At 41.4% G+C, this 22,114-nt stretch overlaps 1 protein-coding gene across 4 annotated transcripts in view; it reads left to right on the forward strand.

The window, feature by feature from the left end:
* Positions 1-4,324: 4,324 nt before the first annotated feature.
* Positions 4,325-22,114, forward strand: part of bbx (BBX high mobility group box domain containing) — a 34,489-nt gene continuing 16,699 nt past the window's right edge. For 3 of the 4 annotated variants that reach the window (XM_084320946.1, XM_084320948.1, XM_084320949.1), the window contains exons 1-2: positions 4,325-4,429; positions 6,366-6,446. The gene's annotated coding sequence lies outside the window, so the exon portion shown is untranslated. Of the gene's footprint in view, positions 4,430-4,873; positions 5,011-6,365; positions 6,447-22,114 lie in introns of those variants that run through there. The other variant, XM_084320947.1, reaches the window with a different exon arrangement.

A 22,114-nucleotide genomic window follows, 5' to 3' on the forward strand; every position in this document is an offset into this window, starting at 1 on the left:
CTCTGTGATGTCGTTACTTCCCCTCCTGTATTCTTCCCATTTTCCCCATTTCCATTCAAACTTTTCTTCTTGCAGCCTCAGCAGATGTGTGATTCTCTCCATTTCCTGTATCCCCTCTACCAACTCTATCCATTGATCCTTTGTCGGCACTTCTACCTTGTACCACAGTTTAGTTAAAGCTTTCTTGGCTGCCACTATCAATATCTTAATCAAATATTTCAATTCGGTCTTTCACTACATTGTTCGAGAGTGGTACTGATTTTAGTTTATCCGCCACCTGTGGGCCGCACAGTTTCTCAACCATTTTGATGCAGGCTGGTTTGATGAGCTGCTCGCCAATATTGTGCGGTTTCTTTGCTTTTGCAATTAAAAGCGAACACTCAAATGAGGCTTCGGTAGCCTTCTGTAAATCACTGCCACCCCTGCTCCACGCTACTCTAACATCAACAGGGCTTGTTCGCCTTGAGAGACTGTTCTTTCCTCCGAAAAAAGTCTGGATACTTCCCAACGGTTTCTGGGTGCTTAGACGCCTGATGTCTCTTCAGCTTGCTGGGCTTCAGGCTCGAGTTTGCCAACTTTTCTCCACAAATCACACACTCAGGTCGTTTGTCTGGTCCCTCAGTGAAGCCCATGGTGATGTAATTTTCGCGATTGCTGTAGGTCCTAACTTTTTTTGCAGATGAGCTGCCGTCATCTCCTTTTCGTTTGTCACACATTTTCGCCTCTGGCGGCTGACTGCAGACGAGCCGAGAAAGCTAACTAGCGTGCTAGGCTAGGGCAAAGTAAAATATATTGTTGGTTTCCTGTTGGTTGTCAGTTTGGCCATGGGTAGGTAGGGAATTTATTTTATTTTATTTTTTTATTTTATTCTTTCCCACGGCGACTATGGATAGGGAATTTCTTTATTTAATTAAAATGTTCACAACAACATGGATGCATGTACTAATATCCATAATACTAAATGTTTGACTAAGATTTCTATGAAACTTTATTCTATACAAAAAAAAAATCTGATTTTTTTTTTTTTTAAACTCATAAAATATATTGGGTCGCACCTAAATCGGCAGGGTCGGTCGGCAACCGGAAACCAACTATTAATTTTGTTAGGCCTAGCTACAGAAAGTGATACAGTCAAATGATTCGCGTTTTAGTGGCTACCCGGTAGCCTACTGTTAACGTTCAAAAATCATGTCTGTTTATTTATTTATCTTTATGCTTCTGATGATAAAAATATGCTAATTAAATATTTCTCTGAAAGAAAAAAAAAACGAAAAACTGGTGAAAATAGACCTCAAATCATCTGCGGTCTGGCAGACCCCCTGGCGGACCCCCAAGGGGTCCGCGGACCCCAGGTTGGGAATCACTGCTCGACAACATTATTTTAGGCTTTCCTAAGGGTACAAACTCAGCAAGACTGACAGCTTCTCAGTTACAGTGGGTGACAATATTGTCACAAGGAAAGATGAAATTACATACCTAGGTTCCATCCTAGAGGCAAATCTTTCCTGTGACAAAATGGCATCCAAGGTAATAAAAAAGTCAACCAACGAACTAGATTCTTGTACCGGATCTCCTCTGGTAAACAAGAATAACCTGAAGACTCTGGCAGGAGCACTCATTCAAGGGTACTACGACTATGCTTGCACCTCATGGTACCAAAGCACCTCAAAGGCGCTAAAAACAAGATTACAAACATCACAAAACAAACTGGTCAACAAACTTGACCTTACCCCTAGAACCCACCTCACCCCTGCCCACTTTGACTACCTAGGATGGCTTAGAGTAGACGACAGAGTACAGCAACTTGCAATGGGCCTGGTGGTCTACAAGATACACTATACGACTAAGGTACCCATGTACATGTCATAATACTTCCCAAAGGTCAGTGAATACCACGACCACAACACCAGAGGAAGCTCAACAAATCATGTTAAACCCAGATTCGGCTCAAACAAGGGACTAAACACGTTTCGCAATTATGCCACATCAATGTGGAATGCCCTACCCAAAGCTGTAAAGGAATGTGAATCCCTACCCACATTCAAAACCGCTCTAAAAGAGCACCTACGGGAGGCTGCAATTTGAAACTGGCCACCGTAAATGTCCAAACCCCCCCCCACCCCCTCCTAATACAGTCTCCTCCCCACCGTATGTATATTTCTCTCCCACCCACCCACCCCCTCCTAATATACAGTCTCCTCCCCACTGTATGTATATTCTCTCCCCACCATATGTATATTTCTCTCCCACCCACCCACCCCCTCCTAATGTACAGTCTCCTCCCCATCATATGTATATACTCTGTCAGGATCTATGGGTAACAGTACTGTATATTTGCATATCATATATGTCACAAATGTAACAGTACTATATACCTGTGGCTGTATGTCATGTATGTCCCTGCCATGCCATAAATGTCATGATGTCATGTATGTTGTGTATGTCATAAATGTCACTATGAATTGAAAATGGGGGACCCTGATGTAAACAAGACAAACGTCTTTCTCTGGTCTGCATCCCCTTAACAATTGTGTGTATTGAGCCGTACTGTATTGTACCCATTCTGCAATCTATTAAATAAAGTTTTCATTCATTTATTCATTCATTCCAAAGATTTATTCTGTTTGGTCTATTTTGATGCACTTTAAAGGTAGAATCTGTAATGCTGTCAAACAGTGACCTCTAGGCAAAAGAGCCCTGCTACAATCTTTGTTTTGGTCTGATGTGTGGGTTGGACTTTAGTAGCAAAGTCAATAGCAACCCCTCCCTTATTCCCACTCAACTCCAACCCACACATTAGACCAAAACAAAGAATGTAAACAAAGTGCAACACCAAACAGGCCTTTTTTGCCTAGAGGTCACTTCACTATTACAATGTACAAACACAAACACACTGACATTAGACCTCAGACAGTAATTTACTGTACTTGTTACATTTATTAAATGATCAATGTCCAGTCACATTATCTGGCCCCTGGACCTCCACCCATGTTACATTTTGGCCCTTGGCCCTCCATGTCAAAATGTTTGTGCACCTCTGGTTTAGACTCAACAATTTAAGGATATGCGTATTCCATTACAAAACAATCAAATAACTTACTGAGTAGGGCCATATTGCACAGTCAGGTCTGTAGCCATCTCAGAAAATCTAGCACGTTTAACTCTAAAATCGAAAACTGAATTAAATATAAATTATATGCTCTGTGTGTTCTCCTGTGCAGTGATGGTCATGGTATATCCATGTTGGTTGGCAAATTCTATTGTTGCCAATAATTATGGTCTGCTTAAAACGTTCCTAATTATCCATACATAGAAAAGCATACGTTTTCCCCCCAAGTGTATTTTTCCTTGATATATTTGAATTAAACCTTGCCTTCTGAAAGTCTGATCAAAAGATGATGTTTGAAATGCACTATGCTGCAGAATCAACTGTGTTTACTCCTCCTTGCAATCCAGTCCTTCTGAGGTAATATTCTTAAATCATTCTTACAAGTTTGTATTTGGTTGTTTGTGAGGCTATTATGAATGCTGTGGGGTGTACAGTGATGCTGATGGTGAACACAGCAGCACACTAATAGTTGTTGTAAACTGTCTACTGGCATCATTACAAATACATTTGATTTGATTAGCGTCAATGATCACGGCACTTGTCAGTAGCAAACAAGTATGTACATTGGTCAAATGTCAGCCATTGCTGTTTATTTGACTCTGTTGACATCAATTGATTGATTGATTGATAACTTTATTAACAGATTGCAGAATGGGTACAGTACAATACAGCTCAATACATACAATTGTTAAGGGGATGCAGACCAGAGAAAGACTTTCGTCTTGTTTACATCAGGGTCCCCCATTTTCAATTAATCATAACATAATATAACATATACACGATACAGATAGACAGTACTGCTACATCTGATACATTATGACATCAATGACTTCTATAATATTGTCGACATGTGGAATATACATTGCAGACAGTATTGTTGTCATACGCTGAGGAGTATGTAGCCTATATCATGGCATTCGAGTAAATCGTGTTCATTGTACAATAGCCTGTGCAACCCAATTTAATGTTCTGCGTGCATTTCCCACCGTGCAGCACCCACCTGGTCCGTGGTCGTGTGGCCTAACTGTAGCCCCCATGTCCTGCACATTATGAAGACGTTACATTCAATCTAGCTGTCTCTCCGAACAATACTCCATTTGTAATGTCACCCCTGTATGGTTGGTTTCGTCTGTCCCTCAAGAGAGCGTCCAATCACGTACAGTCTTACATGTTGGGGATGTTTGCACTGTACAGTATGTTGCAGAAACTGTTGTGATCACTTTAGGGTTTCGGCTCCGGGTGTGTTATTACGGTAACAGAGGTGGTGGTGCACGGCTCGGGGTGAGAGAGCACCACGTTTACTTGGTGGTTTGTTTACGGGTGAGTGCTGCTGGAACTAATATTATCCAAACATTTATCCGATACATCACCAGGAAGCTGCATCAAGTAGTCACTCAGCTGAAACACACGGCCACTAACCGAGTGTTACGCGTACTGTATGTGATCGGCTTTTCTTTTCACTGACCTTTTGCCAAAGTCGACAATGCAAAAGATAATAAAGTTGTGTTGAGCGTTGCGTGGTGTTGGTCAGTTCGGGTCTGAGTGATGTTGTCATGGCGAGGAGGCCAGGCAGTGCTTCTACATGAACATCAGCCTCGAGGACCGCAGAAACACTTCTCTGGACGGGGGGAGGGTAGATCGGGATAAGATGTAAAACATTTTGCTCGAGGAAAACGAAAGTATTGTAACTGAATGTGACTGAACATTTGATCCGATTCCGTTTGGAAGTGCTGTGTTGTCGTGTATTCCGGGCGCTGAGGTCGCCGTGCGTTTGGACGGGTTGACCATGACATTCGTGATTCCTCCTGTGAGTGTTCCGTCAGAACTGTTCTGGTGTCAATAAGTTACCGAGGAGGGGGATGAGACAGGGCCCGGGCGGTGCACTTGAGCTGGATCTAGAGGTATGTTTTTACACATTAAGATGCCTTCATGACAGAGAACTTGTTGTTTTATAATCGCTCGATAAAACCCAAGTGTTCTTTTTGAACCTCTCAGTCAAACCAACTCTGAAATGTGTATCGTGATCGCTGCTTTGGACATGATGTCCGCGTTGTGCCGAGTCTTCGTCCTACTGGATTGTTTTTTACACCGAGCTTCTTTCACTGATCGTTCTAATAACCGTGTGTCCCGTCCGCCGGGACCATGTTGCACACATTTCAATTCACTCGTCATAGAAAACATGATGTAAATAACGTAACACTGAGACCGATTATGATTATGGCAAAGAAGTGTTTTCGGTGTGAGGTATGATCTCCCCCGCCTCCTCCTCCTCTTCCATCCCAGTCAACTGCACGGTGATCGACACGGATAGTTGCAGATAGTACAGTGGGATCATCAATTGGGTTGGTTAAAATGTTTGTCACTATTTGCTAAGTGGCTTGTTGTGGGTTTTGGAACCATTGCATGATCTATCTGTGACACGTCCAGTAGGCTGTGTGTGCTAGCGAGCTAACTAGCTACTTTTTATTCGTACTAACTGGGGAGGAAATGGGGATAGTGTTCAGCAAACATTGCCCACAGATGCATGTGCCCGGGTGGAAAATCCATAGTTTCATTAATGAACGTTGTTGTTTTTCCGAGTGTGGGAGACCTTCGACGATATTGCACATCGGAGAGTTTGACAGGAGTGAAATATCCTCTACTGTACTTCGTTTTCTCTCCAAAGCAAGATGGACTCTCATTCGCTTGTCTGTCTTGTCAGACCCTACTAGATCGACATTTTGCATGGAGATGAAAATGTGAGCTTATGATACACGCATGATAGGGAGCCGAAGGTAGGCACACGGAATGTTATCGATGAACCACAATTCGGTGATGTTATTGTGCATAAAATGGCCATCGCGATAATTGTGTGACAGTGCAATCGGACATCAGCAGTTTTACCTGAAACACAACTAAACCCTTAACCCTGCGCAGCAATAAGCTACAGCCACTGTGCCCACTGAGCTGTAGGCTTTCTAATAATACTGCGTTAAATGGATCGAATGGTCGTAGGTTTTGGCCTACATTCTTTGGTTTTGGCCAGAAGGGCGGATGGACTACACGATTGAAATGGTCAGTGATCAACAAAATGTCCCACCATAGTTTACAGCTTAAGTCTGTGACTGTGTGCTATGCAGTGTCACTCGTGTGTCACACAAATGTTATGCGAAGTTGCATTCGTAACATTTCCAGTGGAGAGTGCATTATGTTTAGGTAAACGTTGCATAATTGAAAATTTAATTCTTGACTAAGAGTAGTGTCTTATATTTTATAGGTCATCATCGTCATTGCATGACAGGCTGGCTGGCAGATTCATCTCCATCACTCATAAAGCATTTCCATAGTTAGTGCTTAAGTAAGTATGTCTGTCTTCCTTTCAACATCCTTACATACAATGGCTCTTAAGTTTCATTTTGTTTTAATGCCTGAGGATATTCCAGGTGCCTACCTACAGTCTCATGATCTCATTTTAACATCATACCTCCATCAATTGTCAATTTGTACTGTATTGTGTGTTTATTTGCCACATCTTGTGTGAAAGTGGGCGTATAAAGAAACTAAATGAATAAATGTAGGCTACTATTACTAATACAAAATATGCTGATATACACCTAATGCATGCTATTTTTCTAAATTGTTTATATGCATCATAGTTTCTATGCATATTTTTAATTGATATTGCATGTGTGCTATGTTAAAGGCACAATCCTTGATCACAGAAATGGTGTCCTCTGCTGAAAGACTGTCACTCCACTACTGGCTTTGTTTACATATAGTCATTTTTGGATTGGAGATATTTTATTTTGGTCTGAAATGTATCGTCTGAGCCTTTGATACAAGGGTTGACAGCATGTGACAGAGTTAAATACAAGCTTCACTTGAAGCTTGACTCTGTAAAATGTTTGTTTACATGTGTAATATTTGTAAACATTAGGGCTGCCCCCTCTTAGTCGATTTAATTGGTCCGTTTGGTCTTCGTCAACCAAGACTTTAGTGGTAGATTATTCATTTTTATGTCCCTTTTCTCCCCAGATTTGTCTATTAGGGGCACGTCGCCAAAAAGATATGCTGATTTATTTTGCACATAATCTCACACACATCCAAAAACTCTATAAATTGGTTTTGCATTTATTTGCATAACAGTTTGACTGTTATTGAGAGTAAATTAGTTTGAATATGGTCACCAATTATATCATCAAGGACATTGAATCCTTGTGTTGTTAATTACAGCTCTGAAATGATGTAGATGAAAAAATAACAATGCATTGTGTTTATAGGGACTGCTACCTTATAATTTAATGGAGTTGTAATTAACACAACACAAGGATTCAATGGCCCGATAACATCACTGGTGGCCATATTCAAACTAATTTACTCTGTTTCTGGGTGTATGTGAGATTATGTGCAAAATAAATCAGCATTGTTTTTTGGTGAAGTGACCCTTTAAATCAACAAATTTATTAGTCAACAATGTAAGTATTTGTGGACTCAAGAATGTCTTCAGTATATGACAGTAAACACTGGAGTAAGACAGATGTGTATTTTCAGTTCTAAAAAGCAAATTCTCCACCTCCAAGTAAAACTCATAATGAAAGGTGAATATACTAGGGATGCACCACTGCCACCTCTCTACTGCCAAACCGCTCTGACTCCTAAAGTCAATACAGAGATCTGATTCTTCAATTCATTACATTTAATGAGCATTATAGGTAGACCGTTGGTTTGCGGTCATTGAACAAAAACTATTGAGATACTGGTTTAATCCATAGTTTTACAGGTAATTGGAAAACAATTATTGAGATATAATCCATTTCTCTCTCTCCGGTAGAGTGAGCTAACGTCCTTAATTGTCCCAGAGAAGTGCAGAAAATTAAGTTGTTTTTTATTTCTGACATATTTCAGATGAGTCTTGGTTTTATTACTTGGGGGAAATTCTCTGATGTGAAACCCTATTCTAGCCTGGCATCTGCCTGTAATGAGATATCTATACTAGTGCATCCTTAGAATATACCCAACGTTTAAATGGTCAACTAAAAGTATGTATTGCCGCTTCAAGCTAGTTTAAATTGGTTGAGCCCCCCCCTTAGTTACCTTATCAGAAACTAGCAGGACCTATTGAATACAGTCTAGTCTCAATGACTTCCATGATCCTTCTTCTTCGTGACATCCTCTTTACTTTGGAGACTGCTGACATGACAGATTCAAGGACAGAGTCCATTGTACTTCAATCAATATGATTCTAGAAAACTATGCTTACACCAGATCATGATGTCTATGAGTAAGTGACCTTGCTTGAGAAAAACGTGTGGATAGGGTAAATAATGCAAATCTCAGCAAATCATGGCCAATGAAAGTAGAGTAGGGTTGGTTCTATATAACCATCCTGCAAATTGTTAATACGGCTTCACTATTACTACTAGGTGTTCAACAATGGTTGAAGATTATAACAAGACCAGGAATCCTGGCCTCACCAGACCCTTGGTCCATGAAAGAGAGAATGAAATCTGCCTCCAACTGCCTCATGCCCCCCAACCCCCCCATGACAGATTATATATACATTATAACATTTTATTTTAGGAATGCACAATATATCGGTGACTATATCGATATCGGCAGATGACAGTGATTTTTTCATATATCTGTACAGGTTTGATGAGCAAAAACTAGGCCGATGTGAACAGCTGATGATCCATCTAGCTGCCGTTGTGTGTGTCTTTTGGTGGAGTTTGTTTGTGTAACATTACTTGCATGTGACAGTGATGCAGCACAGGATTGTCGGCTAACATTAGTTATTTTATGTGGTTTTTTTTATGGTGGAGCTGTAACGTAATGAGAAGAAACCATGCAGTAAATCTATTTTTTTTAATCCACTTTTTCTCTTTCTATTTTTCTCCAATCCCAATTTCGCTGTGCCAATTCTCCCCTCCCTTGTCTTGAACGTTGCTCGCATATACCCCCCACTGGCCGGTTGTAGGGAGGATAGAAGCCTTGCATCACGTGTCTCCTCCGATACACGAGGAGGCAGCCTGTCACATCTTTTCACCTGCCAGCGCGGACTCTCATTGGCGAGGTGTAACGTGTGGGAGGCTCACACTACCCCCGCCATTTCCTGTCTCTGCTGTGCAGCCGTCCCCCAACCGACCTGTAGGAGTCGCTGTCCACAACGTCCAGATTACCACCCATCGACTTCCACCCGCTAACTCTGCCAATTGAGTTAGTATGACGGCCCGCCCAAGCCGGAGGCAACGCCGACAGCCGGATTCGAACCCGGTGTCTCTTGCGTTGGTGACGAGCGCAATGTCCGCTGCGCCACCCAGCCGCCCACCATGCAGTACATCTATGATTTATGGTATTTTCCAAATGTTTTGGAAATAATAAAGACATTACTTTTTCAAGTTCAGTGTTTACATGTGTTTCACTATGTACACAATTAAATTATCATAGAAACTAGTTTTATACAGATCATATAGACATCTGTAATATCAGTTAATAAAAGAAATGTAAATAAATATAGATTAATGGTATAGCTCAAAATGTTTGGTGCATCCCTAATATAAGCAGAAACGTGATATATCAATATCATAACATATTCAGATAATTATCATGATATTAATTGTTTTCATATCACCCATCCCTAGTATGCCATATTGGATCTTCCACCATTTAGCATTTATTTTAACCCCTAAGGTTGTCAGTGGGGGACTGTATTAACCATGTGTTCCAGACAAGTCGAGTTCTTAGAAAAAATGCAATGGAAAAGGCTCATAAAGTCAAAATTCCAGACCAAACTGGCTTCATAAGAGGCCGCTTGATCACTGATAACATAAGACGATTACTACACGTACTAGATGCTAACAAGGAAGACACCACACCTAAGGCGATGCTGTCCCTGGATGCAATGAAAGCTTTTGACCGGTTGGAATGGTCGTATCTATGGGCAGTATTAGAAAGGATGGGGTTAGGAAAAGGATTCATTGATATGATTAAAGTATTATACAAAGACCCATCGGCCATGATTACAACAGGTACAATCACATCCGAAATCTTTCCGGTATCACGTTCTTCCAGACAGGGTTGCCCTCTTAGTCCCGGACTATTCGATCTATCATTAGAGCCTTTAGCACAATATATAAGACAATCCCAATCCATAGAACCAATCGTAATCAAGGGCACACAACATAAAATTAGTTTATATGCGGACGACGTAATACTGTTCATGCAAAACCCCAACACCGCATTGCCTCATCTTCTCAAGCTGATTGAGGACTTTGGAGATTTATCAGGATTTAGGATAAATTGGCCGAAGTCGGCCTTCCTCCCACTTAACGCCCCTGCAAAAAGAAATATAACCCTCCCAGGAGAGATACCGATGGTAAAACACTTTAGATGTTTGGGAGTTGAAATATTCCCTACCATAAGCCAAACGGTGAAGCACAATTACATAAAAATCCAAAACAAAATCAAATACGACCTTGACAGGTGGTCAAAACTCAAAAACTCAGTACCGGCACGGGTATCAATAGTTAAGATGGACGTCCTACCTAGAATCAACTTCTTCAGCTCAATGCTACCGTTACCCCCTCCAGAGGGTTACTGGAAAGAATTACACTCCTCCACATACAAATTTATTTGGAATAACAAACCACCACGTATAAAAAGATCCACCGCACAGAGAAACAGAGCAGACGGTGGTATGGCATTTCCAGATTTCTACCACTATTTTAAGGCGTACACTTAAAGACCACTGACAACATGGTTTGATCCCCAAGCATCAGTATCCTGGAGAAATTTAGAAGAAAATATAGTAGCTCCACATAGGCTGAAGGACATAGTATACACCAAATGATCAATTAAGCAATGCAAACGGAAATTTGGCCCCATAATTACTCATGCGATCCGGATATGGCGTGAAACACAAAAAAATTATTCTATCCCACAGAAATGGCATAATCATACTCCCTTATTCAATAACAATGCACTCTTGACTGGAAAACAACCTATACGTTTCCCTAGATGGGAAAAGCAAGGCATACACTCATTAGGAGATGTTTTCAACAAACAGGGTTTTGGCATGTTTGAAGGCTCACGGTGTTCCATTAAGGATACCAATTGTACACCACAGATACCACAAATTCTTCTATGAAAGAGAGACATCGAGAGGTTTTGTTTCAGATTTTTATCATCAATTACTAACATCCTCATATGAAACCCTCCATCTAGACTCAGTCTGGAGGAGGGATATACCAGACCTGGAGATAGATTTTGAATGGCAAGAAGCCTGGGCAAATGTTCGACTTGCATCAAGGAACCCGGACCATCAACAAATCAATCTTAACTATATTCACAGGACATACTTAACTCCTATAAGACTGAACAAAATGGGTCTTAAACAAGACCCCAAATGCTCCTTATGTACAAATGGGGACGAGGGGACATTTATTCACATGTACTGGGACTGCCCACCAGTTAAGATATTCTGGAAAGAAGTGACCCAACAATTATCAAATCTCTTAACTCTGAATATACCTGTACACCCCTCTGTATTACTGCTGAATGATGTATTTCAGTGTGCAGTACATCCACAGCTAAAGAGATTGGTTTTATCTGGTATCACAGTGGCTAAAAAGCTGATAGCATCACGATGGTTTCAACCGGAAAAAATGTGCCGGAAGGTCTGGATTCTTACATATCTCAATGTGATTTATCAAGAAATATCTACAGCAAGAATTTTGGGTCTCAATGAATCCAAAATGACAATGTGGTTAGAAGTGGTGGAGAGAATAAAAGCTAGCATATAAAGGTAGTGTCTGGTAGGAACAAGTTATAATGGATGGATTATCCAATGGGGGGTCCGGGAGGGGGGGGGGGGGTACGAGCTAGAGCATATGTGTGTAGGGTAGGCATTAGGGGTATATCCTGTATAAGACATTTAACTAAATGGTGATTTCATTGGATATGCACTGTTAATTAATGCTTGTATATCTTATCGTGTGTTGTCATGTTTGTTTATATGTTTGTTTAAAAAATAATAAAAAAATAAAATACAAAGTCAAAATTCCAAGTAGGAAACTTGGGCATGGTCTAAACCAGGGGTTCTCAAACTTTTTTATATCACAACCCCATTTTATTTAGGATTTGTTTTGGCGACCCCACACTTAATGTATCGTGTAATTTCAACGTGGAATTAACTCAATTACCGCCTAGAGGTCGCCGTTTACCTTGTGGTAAGAAGGCCAGTGCTTTAAAGAATAGGGATATATGGCGGTGTTTGCAGGGCTAAAAACTATATTAAATATTATAGCTATGGATCTAATAAACACGTCGATTGTCAGGGAGTTTCTTCCGGTCAACATGAAATAATATAGACATACATTTCCGTTTTATACCGTGGTGAATATGAGTATAGTTTTGGAGTGATCCTGTCTAATCTCAAGAAACTCCAGCAAACTGCGCTTCAATGCATTTCCTTCGAAATCGTGCCATTTCTCGCTTGATTTATGAATCATTCTGAAATAAACGCTAGATTATCGGTATTATGTTTCATCATGCACGCACGAAAGGGCGGGGGGGCGGGTTATATGCTTCGAGCGCCACCAACAGCTTATATTACACAGTACATTACAGACACACGCTCAGATGGTGGCAAAAAATCATCTGATCAATGCAAGATTGCTAACATCCTTACCTCATATCTGATGTACTGCAAAAAGAATACAATTCCTGATCGCCATTCCAAATATTGATCGCGGTCGTCTTTCCAACATTTATGCACCAAAACACATGAATCCACGGTGCTGCAGTGTCTCCAATCCGCGTGTTTATAACGTGAGTCATGCCCAAGAAGTAAAACCCGGAGCTGGCTTCTTAAATCGATGCACGGCCCAAGCCAGAGGGATTCCAATGATGTGCAATACCGGCCGCAAGGTGTTAGGCGGCGTTATTGGTCGTTTGCGATCTCAGAGCCATTCCCAATGATAACATCAGGCTGGATGGATGAATTATGAATGGATATAGCGAATAAAAGAAATAACGATTAAAACTCGACTTTTCTCGTGATTGGCGCTCAACCACCGGCGAGATAACCCGACTTTTTTCGTCATTGGCGCTGAAACAGTTAAGGAATATCAAAATAAAAGCACACGTTGATCTTGATCATGCACATTTATTAGAACATTTTATTACAGCACTATGTTATCAATACACATTTATAAAACTAAAAATTATATATATATTTTTTTACTTGCCAATGCACTGTCGCCTACCCACGACCCCACTTTGGGTTGCGAACCGTAGTTTGAGAACCGCTGATCTAAACTATGACTCTTCCGAGATGCAGTATCTGACGTCGTCTCAACATGGCGGCAAAAACTGTCAAGAACATTGTTTTAACATGTTTGTATTCTTTTGGAAGATGAATTCTCATCAATGCCAGTGTTGTAATTCAACACAGTTCCTCTTGCATATCCTGTGTTCAGAAAGCAGCCACATAGACAGCAGCCTCTCTTGCGGGGGTCCTTGCTTCTCCCACAGATAAACTACATATCCTGCATATCTGGTTTCCAGCTGGACACTGGAATGTGCTATGGTCTTAATTCCAAAGTCACAACTGGGAGCTTCCGACTTCCAACTTGAATGGAAGGCGGCATTAGTATGGCTGTTGTTTGATGTCATAAAAAATTGTCCATCTGTCCTACAATGCAAAACATCTAGCATCGTCTTTGGCTGTTGGCTATCATTAGAGCTAACATTTGCGACCAAACATTAACTCATTTAGCGCCAGCTATTAGACAGAGCCCGTCATAGCAAGGCCACACTTTAAAAGATAGGAGTGCGTCACCTTGTTTATAGAGCTATAACTATATTCTATATTATAGCTATGGATACAATACTATGGCCCATTTTGGCCCATTTGACATCACCTATCTATCGTTCAATATGTGAAAAAGAATACATTTTCCATCCATACGTTCCCGTGTTATACCGTGGTGAATATAAGTATTGTTTTAGAGCGGTCTGGGGTAATTCCCGAAATGCTGAGTATAGCCTTATACGTCAATTCTACTATAAACGTTGCCATTTCTTGCCTGTACACACTATTATTCCCAAATCAAATCTATGTCATAGGTATTATGTTTCATCATAAATGCATGAAAGGGGGGGGTGGGGTGGCGCAGCCGACATTGCGCTCGTCACCAACGCAAGAGACACCAGGTTCGAATCCGGCTGTTGGCGTTGCCTCCGGCTTGGGCCGGCCGTCATACTAACTCAATTGGCAGAGTCAGCGGGTGGAAGTCGATGGGTGGTAATCTGGACGTTGTGGTCGTTTCTGATGATTTGATTGCCACTAACGACATTCGTATTGAACACTAAAAACGCTTATCAGCCCGATCGGTATAAAAGAATTGCATGATCAAGCAAAAATTTACTTCAGAGATAGTCCTTACCTGTGATCGGGAGTATTCCAAAAATAATATTCCAATTGTTTGATCACCATCTGGTACATCCGATGTCCATTTGGTCCACGGCATAACCCACCACAACATATGGATCGGGGATATTTGATGTGCTTCAATGGAACCGGGAGAACCACTCCACTCGCCCGACAAGGAAAAGTGAGACCAGAGACATTTGGCCGTTACACAGGCCAAGATACAAGGTCACAAAGGGTGCTCGATACCGCAGTCTAGCTGGATGCGGCCGGTATTGCACTTTGGCGATCTCAGACTCATTCCCTATCCTATGGTAACACCAAGGTCCCTGGATGAATAATGAATAAAAATATCGAATAGAGGAATAAACAACCAAAACCTGAGAAATCTCTGGTCTGGCGCCCAACCGCTGGCAAGTTAACCCGACTTATCTCGGGTTTGGCCTCCATTGAGTTAAAGCTGCCATCTCGGCTACCAAATGTTTCATGCTAGTTAGTGTTAATCAAAGATTTGATTGAACACTGAACATTTGAACAGTAGCCTGCCTTAGCTGCAACTTTTGGTAGCTGATATTAGCTAAAATCTTTTATAGCTAATGTTAGCGCTAATGTTAGCGCTAATGGTAGCTAACAACAAAAGTAATTAATGGGGGCTGGGTGACTTAGTTAAAACACAACTTTTAGCTATTGCAAGAGTGTGCTGAGGGTGTCTGTATGCGTTGAATTGATTGGTCTCTGGATACTGGTTATTACAGTACTAGAGTGAAAGCACATACCACGGCAGCAAGGGAGAAGACAAATGGAAGGTCTCCTGTAGCCAACGTAGACCCTGTAATGCTGTCAAACAGCCACCTTTAGGCAAAAGAGCCCTGCTTGGTATTGCACTTTGTTTACTTACTTTTTGTCTGACATGTGGGTTGGAGTTTGGTAATGTATTATATTGTGAATTTCTCCAGACTCTCTTAGCAGAGCCTGAGATGTGGCCAGCAGTAGCAACCCCGGCCTATACCCACTGAAATCCAAACCACACATCAGCCAAAAACAAGAAATGTAAACAAAGCACAGTACCAAGAGGGTCTGTTTTGCCTAGAGGTTTTCTTATTTTATTTGAGAGGTTTGTGTCTTAAGTCTTAACCAAAAGAAGAGGAAACGTTGAAGTTTGAAGCAATGAATAATGGCAACAAAATGTATATTGTTGTATTGAGAGAAGCTTGTTTTGCAACAGTGTTTTGATGACTGTTTTAGTATTAAGGAGGACCATTTTCTTTGACTTTCTTTTTGACTGCTGTGCTATTGTCTTAAATTATAGATTGTATTGCAGCCAAGAGAGCTGCAGCCAACACAAGTACCTAAAACCACAAGTCACACAATAGTAGCCAGACTGACAAGATTTTAGTCTGAATAAATCGTGCCAGATGAGAAAATTACAATCTATGTTGGAAATGGCATAAAGTTACAATAACAGCCATTTTGTTTGTCAGATTGATTTTGATCTGGTTTAGTTTATCTTGGTTTCCACTCAACACCAGGATTTGTGTTGAGTGGCTTGAAAAAGCCTTGGGGAAATAAAACAATTTCATCAAAATCCAATATGTGAGATTTGATAGTCCAAGAGGCAAAGCTTTAGAACAGCTGGAAATGTGTACCAGGTTCCCTACTAATAAGACTAGTGATTTATATGTAATAGCCTTTTAATTTAGATATTTAACTCATTCAGCGCTGGAGCTTAATCCGCGAGATGGCGCTAGAACGCCACCGCTTTAATCAATGGGGGGACTGCGCGATTTGCGAGTGCTTAAAATATATCTTAAATTATAGCTATGGTCTAATACACCCGTCGATTATCAGTGAGTTGCTTCCAGTCAACATGTACAAAACTGATTGTTTTTTTATCGGTACATTTCCGTTTTATACCGTTTTGAATACGAGTATAGTTTTGGTGATTTCTAGTAATCCCAGGAAAAGACGCGATAATAGCCCAAAACACCTTGTAATTTTTCACCTGATTATCGAATCTACCTGAAATCAACGCTAGTTCATCATTATTATCCTTCCTCGTGCAAGAATGAAAAGAGCCCTGGACCGTGGGCCCCCCCCCCCCCCCCTCCTGCCACCAACGGCACACAGCCACACATACACACACAGAGACAGCGTCGATCGGGGTAGAAATAAATATCAGATCAACGATCAATCATTTTCTTTTACCTACTTTTTCTCCTCCTTTTTCTGTGAATTTTCTCCCATCCCAATTTCCTCTCGTGCCAATTCTCCCTCCCCTGTCCTGATCGTTGCTCGCATGTGCCCCCCACTGGCCGGTCGTAGGGAGGATAGAAGCCCATCGCCATTTCCTGTCTTTGCTGTGCAATGACCAGACTACCACCCATCGACTCCCCTCCCGCTGACTCTGCCAATTGAGTCAGTATGACGGCCGGCCCAAGCCGGAGGAAACGCTGACAGCTGGATTCGAGACCGGTGTCTCTTGTGTTGGTGACGAGCGCAATGTCCGCTGCGCCACCCAGCCGCCGATCAACGATCAAATTTATATATAGTGTTCTTACCTTGTATCTGATGTAATGCAAAATAAATAATCCAATTATCTGATCGCCATTCCAAATACTGCTCATGGAGGTCCATACCACATTATTTAAGCATTACATCACACGCAGGAGTGGTTTGTGACCAATAAACCATGCCTAGGGGTGGTTGTTAGGCCCGAGGCGCAGCCGAGGGTCGTTAGACCCCCCTAGGCATGGTTTATTGGTCACAAATCACGACTGCACGTGGTGTAAAGCTTTTATACAACTGCCAGATTCATCCAACCTTATTTCTATACAATAAACACACATTAATCGAAGATTTATTGAAAAAACCATCCGCCAGAAAAAGTAGTTCCCACAACTCCATGTGGAAGCAGCTTGAAGTGCATCCAACCAAACTAACACATCCAACTGTGTATTATTGGAATGATTGAGAGAAGTTGCCTCATGTGGAAGCAGCTTGAAGTGCATCCAACCAACTAACACATCCAACTGTGTATTATTGGAATGATTGATTGAAAATTTATTAAAACGTTTTCTTTGCCCTATAGGAAAAAAACGTTTTCTTCGCCCTATTTTTTTATTTATTTATTTTAGCCTAAACTTAACCAGTTGGAAACCAGGGGTACAGTAATAAAATTAGCAATCAACCAATCAATCAATTCAATAGACCATGCTCACTTAAAACAGCGCTGCTTCTCTCTCAGTCTGACTCCCCCGCTGTTGCAGACAGGAGTGTGTGTGTGTGTGTGTGCGTGTGTGTGTGTGTGTGTGTGTGTCACAGTGTGTGTGTGCGTGTGTGTGTGTATGTGTGTGTGTGTGTGTGTGTGTGTGTATGTGTGTGTTTGTGGGTACGCCAGCGTCGGACAGTGTGAGAGAGAACGCTGCAGTCGGAAAGTAGGAAGGAAGAAATTTAAATCAATCAATTAATCTATCAATCAATCCGCGATTTTTCTTTTGTTCTAGATTGAGTCAAGACCCATCAATTACATCATCCAACATTGTTTAAAATACTAACACATTCCCCTTGACAGAATCGCTTCATATTTAGTCGTTATGGTGCTTTCAACATAACCATTTGTTGTCCGCGATCCTGTTTTCTCCCGGAGTGAGCCGGGGAGGGTTATGTGATTTGGTTGTGGGCGGGTCCTGAGCCCAGGACCGTGGATTGTTGCCAATAAAGACGTGTGAATGGCCAATCAGAATCGAGAAATTTGCATGCCGTTGTATAATTAAGCATTACATCACACGCAGGAGTGGTTTGTGACCAATAAACCATGCCTAGGGGTGGTTGTTAGGCCCGAGGCGCAGCCGAGGGTCGTTAGACCCCCCTAGGCATGGTTTATTGGTCACAAATCACGACTGCACGTGGTGTAAAGCTTTTATACAACTGCCAGATTCATCCAACCTTATTTCTATACAATAAACACACATTAATCGAAGATTTATTGAAAAAACCATCCGCCAGAAAAAGTAGTTCCCACAACTCCATGTGGAAGCAGCTTGAAGTGCATCCAACCAAACTAACACATCCAACTGTGTATTATTGGAATGATTGAGAGAAGTTGCCTCATGTGGAAGCAGCTTGAAGTGCATCCAACCAACTAACACATCCAACTGTGTATTATTGGAATGATTGATTGAAAATTTATTAAAACGTTTTCTTTGCCCTATAGGAAAAAAACGTTTTCTTCGCCCTATTTTTTTATTTATTTCTTTTAGCCTAAACTTAACCAGTTGGAAACCAGGGGTACAGTAATAAAATTAGCAATCAACCAATCAATCAATTCAATAGACCATGCTCACTTAAAACAGCGCTGCTTCTCTCTCAGTCTGACTCCCCCGCTGTTGCAGACAGGAGTGTGTGTGTGTGTGTGTGCGTGTGTGTGTGTGTGTGTGTGTGTGTGTGTATGTGTGTGTGTGGGGGGGGTGTGTGGCGGTGGGTGGAGACTAGAGCGAGCGCTGACAGCCGAACGGAAAAAGAAATTGAAAGAAAAATCGCAAATTAATCCATCAATCAATCCGCGATTTTTCTTTTGTTACAGAATGAGTCAAGACCCATCAATTACATCATCCAACATTGTTTAAACGACTAAGACATTCGCTGTGACAGAATCGCTTGATATTTAGTCGTTTAGCCGCCATCGACATATCCATTTGTAAACATTATTGGCCACCTTCTTGTGATCCGGCGGAGTGATGTGATGTGGGTCGGTTGTGGGCGGGTCCTGAGCCCAGGAGCGTGGATTGTTGCCAATAAAGACGTGTTAATGGCCAATCAGAATCGAGAAATTTGCATGCCGTTGTATAATGACCATTACACAATGACGGGCGGGCCGGGTTACTGTTCAATGCCATCGTTGTTGAGGCCTACCTCGCCTGAGTATTTTCTGGCACGGCTCGGATCGTCCCAGAAAATAAACTACACCATACCCAGTGGAGTGCAATACCAGCTGGAAGGCATAGGCGGCGGTATATGCCCTTTTGCGGGCTCAGACCCATTCCCAACGATAACATCAGGCTGGATGGATGAATCGCTAATCGTTATGGATATCGCTAATAAAAGAAATAACGATTAAAACCCGACTATACTCGTGATTGGCGCTCAAGCGATGGCGAGTTAACCCGACTATCATTGTGACTGGCGCTGAATGAGTTAATAACGGTGCCACAAAGAAGGAATTCTGCTCACTGCATCCTATTGGAGGTAATTTCACAAGTGCACATTCTTGCAGACTAGCCGACCTCAAATAGATTCTTCAAACTAATAAAAAAGAAAAGGATATTAAAAGTGCTTTATTGCATTGCATACACACTTTTGGCTCCTTGACTCCTCGTCTTTTGCCGATTCTGGTCTACCACCACCACCAATAACCATAGAACTCATCAAGGGGCTAGCCTAAAATTATTGTATTGCTCACTTTCAAAACAACAAGAAATGTATTGAAATTACCTTTTGTAAATAGTCATAATTATGACAAATATTGTGAAATTTAAAACAAAAGTCATCCCAAAGATGTGTACAGGTTGATGCCTTAAATTAAACAATAGTAACTCACTAATAGACCCATATGCTGGGTGAAAAATTTAATTGGATACTGGGTTGTTGAACATGACCCAACAGGCCACCATACAGGGCTTCAGAGCTGTACGTCAGAGGTCGTGATGAACAGCACAGGAGCTCCCCTGGGGGTCGTCCTCTGCCCGTTTCTGTTCACCCTTCACACCTCTGACTTCAGCTACAGCTCTGCATCCCGCCTCCCGCCTCTTTCCAAACTTCTCTGATGACTCATTCCTAGTAGGGTGTATTCATGATGGGGACAACAAGCAGGAATACAGGAACCTTGTAGATGACATTGTGCCTGTTTGGTGTGTGAGGTATGAGGGGAGTCTGTAACCCTAGTGACAATCCAGGGGTTGAAATGGAGGTGGGTCTTTTAAGTACCTTTGGGGGTTTATATGCACAACCATCTTGACTGGATCACAACTGGCAGTGCAGCTTTTTCCTCCCGAAGAATAGCAAATGTCCTTTTTCTGCTGTTGCATGCTGGGGGTTAAGCGGGATGCAAGCAGGCTGGTTAGGGAAGCTAATTCAGTTGTGATGCTTGGACTTGACACTCCACCTCCCATACTCTGTACAATGTTTTCGAGGCAGCAGAGCTGGCCACCGAGCGTGTTAGGGGTTCATTTGTATGACTGTTGGTATTTCAGTAACTTCGTTGTTAGTTAAAGGGTACGTTCAGAATTCTGGAATTCTATGTCTAAATTTCCATTGATGATGATGTTGATTGGTAGAGTCCTTTTCCAGCTTTTCCTTTTTTTCTGCCTAGTTTGCAACCAAACTGATGCAAAGTCAATGGGCCTCTGAAATACTCCACAGTGCACCCAAAGTAGGTTTCAGTGTATTTCATAACTGGAGTTAATTTGTTGTCTTGTTATGTAGTGTAAACCAAAGAAGATTGCATTGCAGTAATCAAGTAGCATTATATCGCATTGCTGTAATAAAGACATTCATGAATCCTATCTTATCAGCTTTGAAAGGGGAAGGGCCTGGATCTGGCAATATTCTTTAATATTTATTTAATTAGTTTTTATTATGCATACTTTTGACAATAAATAAAATAAGAATTTGTTCTTACTTGCCTGCCTGGCTAAATAAAGGTTAAATACATGTACTTTTTTTTTTCTTTTACATTTTAATGCCAATATCGGACATCCCTACTTTTAAGCCATTATTTAACACTTTTCATCCCCTTTTAAATATTTGGTATTTGAAGTAAGTTAGTAGTTTGATATTCTATATCAGGTGCATCAAAAACGAGTACTCAAGTACTCTGGAAAAGTCATATTAACACATTCCCTGCCACGGCTATATCCATCAATGTAGGCTCACTGCCACCACTCTAAGCCTATGGAGATGTTCACCTTCTTTGCAGGGCTATAACTTTTTAAATTGTATTGCTAAATTGACATTACTATGGCCCATTCAACATCGATTATCTATCGTTCAGGATGTAGGGACGTTATACTTTTTCATTCATAGATTCTTCCAAAAATACCTTCTAGAATATAAGTATGTTTTTATCGTTTTCTGCAGTAATTCATAGAACGTGAGTTATAGGCATAAACGCATATATAGATGATCAACTGCCGTTTATTGCCGATACACGCTATATTAAAAAATGCAACTGTATATGATCATATACGTTATGATTCATCATGCGCGGATGAAGGGGGGGGGGGTCGTTTATAATTCCGTGATCGTCAGAAAATGCTTTATGTAGTATGGGTGATATATTGATCAGATCGGTTTGCAGTGAAAAGAATAAACAATCAAGCTGAACGTAACGTTACTGTCCTCTTACCGTTCGCCGATGAGACTGGAGGAAAAAGATCCCACTTATTTGACGTCGATCTACTAGATCCATTTCCGGTTTGTATGGCGCAATAAACGCCCAAATCATATCGATTATTGAGTTATGGCAGCGCCAGCGATCCATATGCACGCCAGTGTTTGTCTGTAGTCCCGCAACGATATGTGACTGCCGGACGGATTTC

This window comes from Notolepis coatsorum (genome assembly GCF_963971535.1).
Source record: "Notolepis coatsorum genome assembly, chromosome: 8".
Taxonomy (NCBI): domain Eukaryota; kingdom Metazoa; phylum Chordata; class Actinopteri; order Aulopiformes; family Paralepididae; genus Notolepis; species Notolepis coatsorum.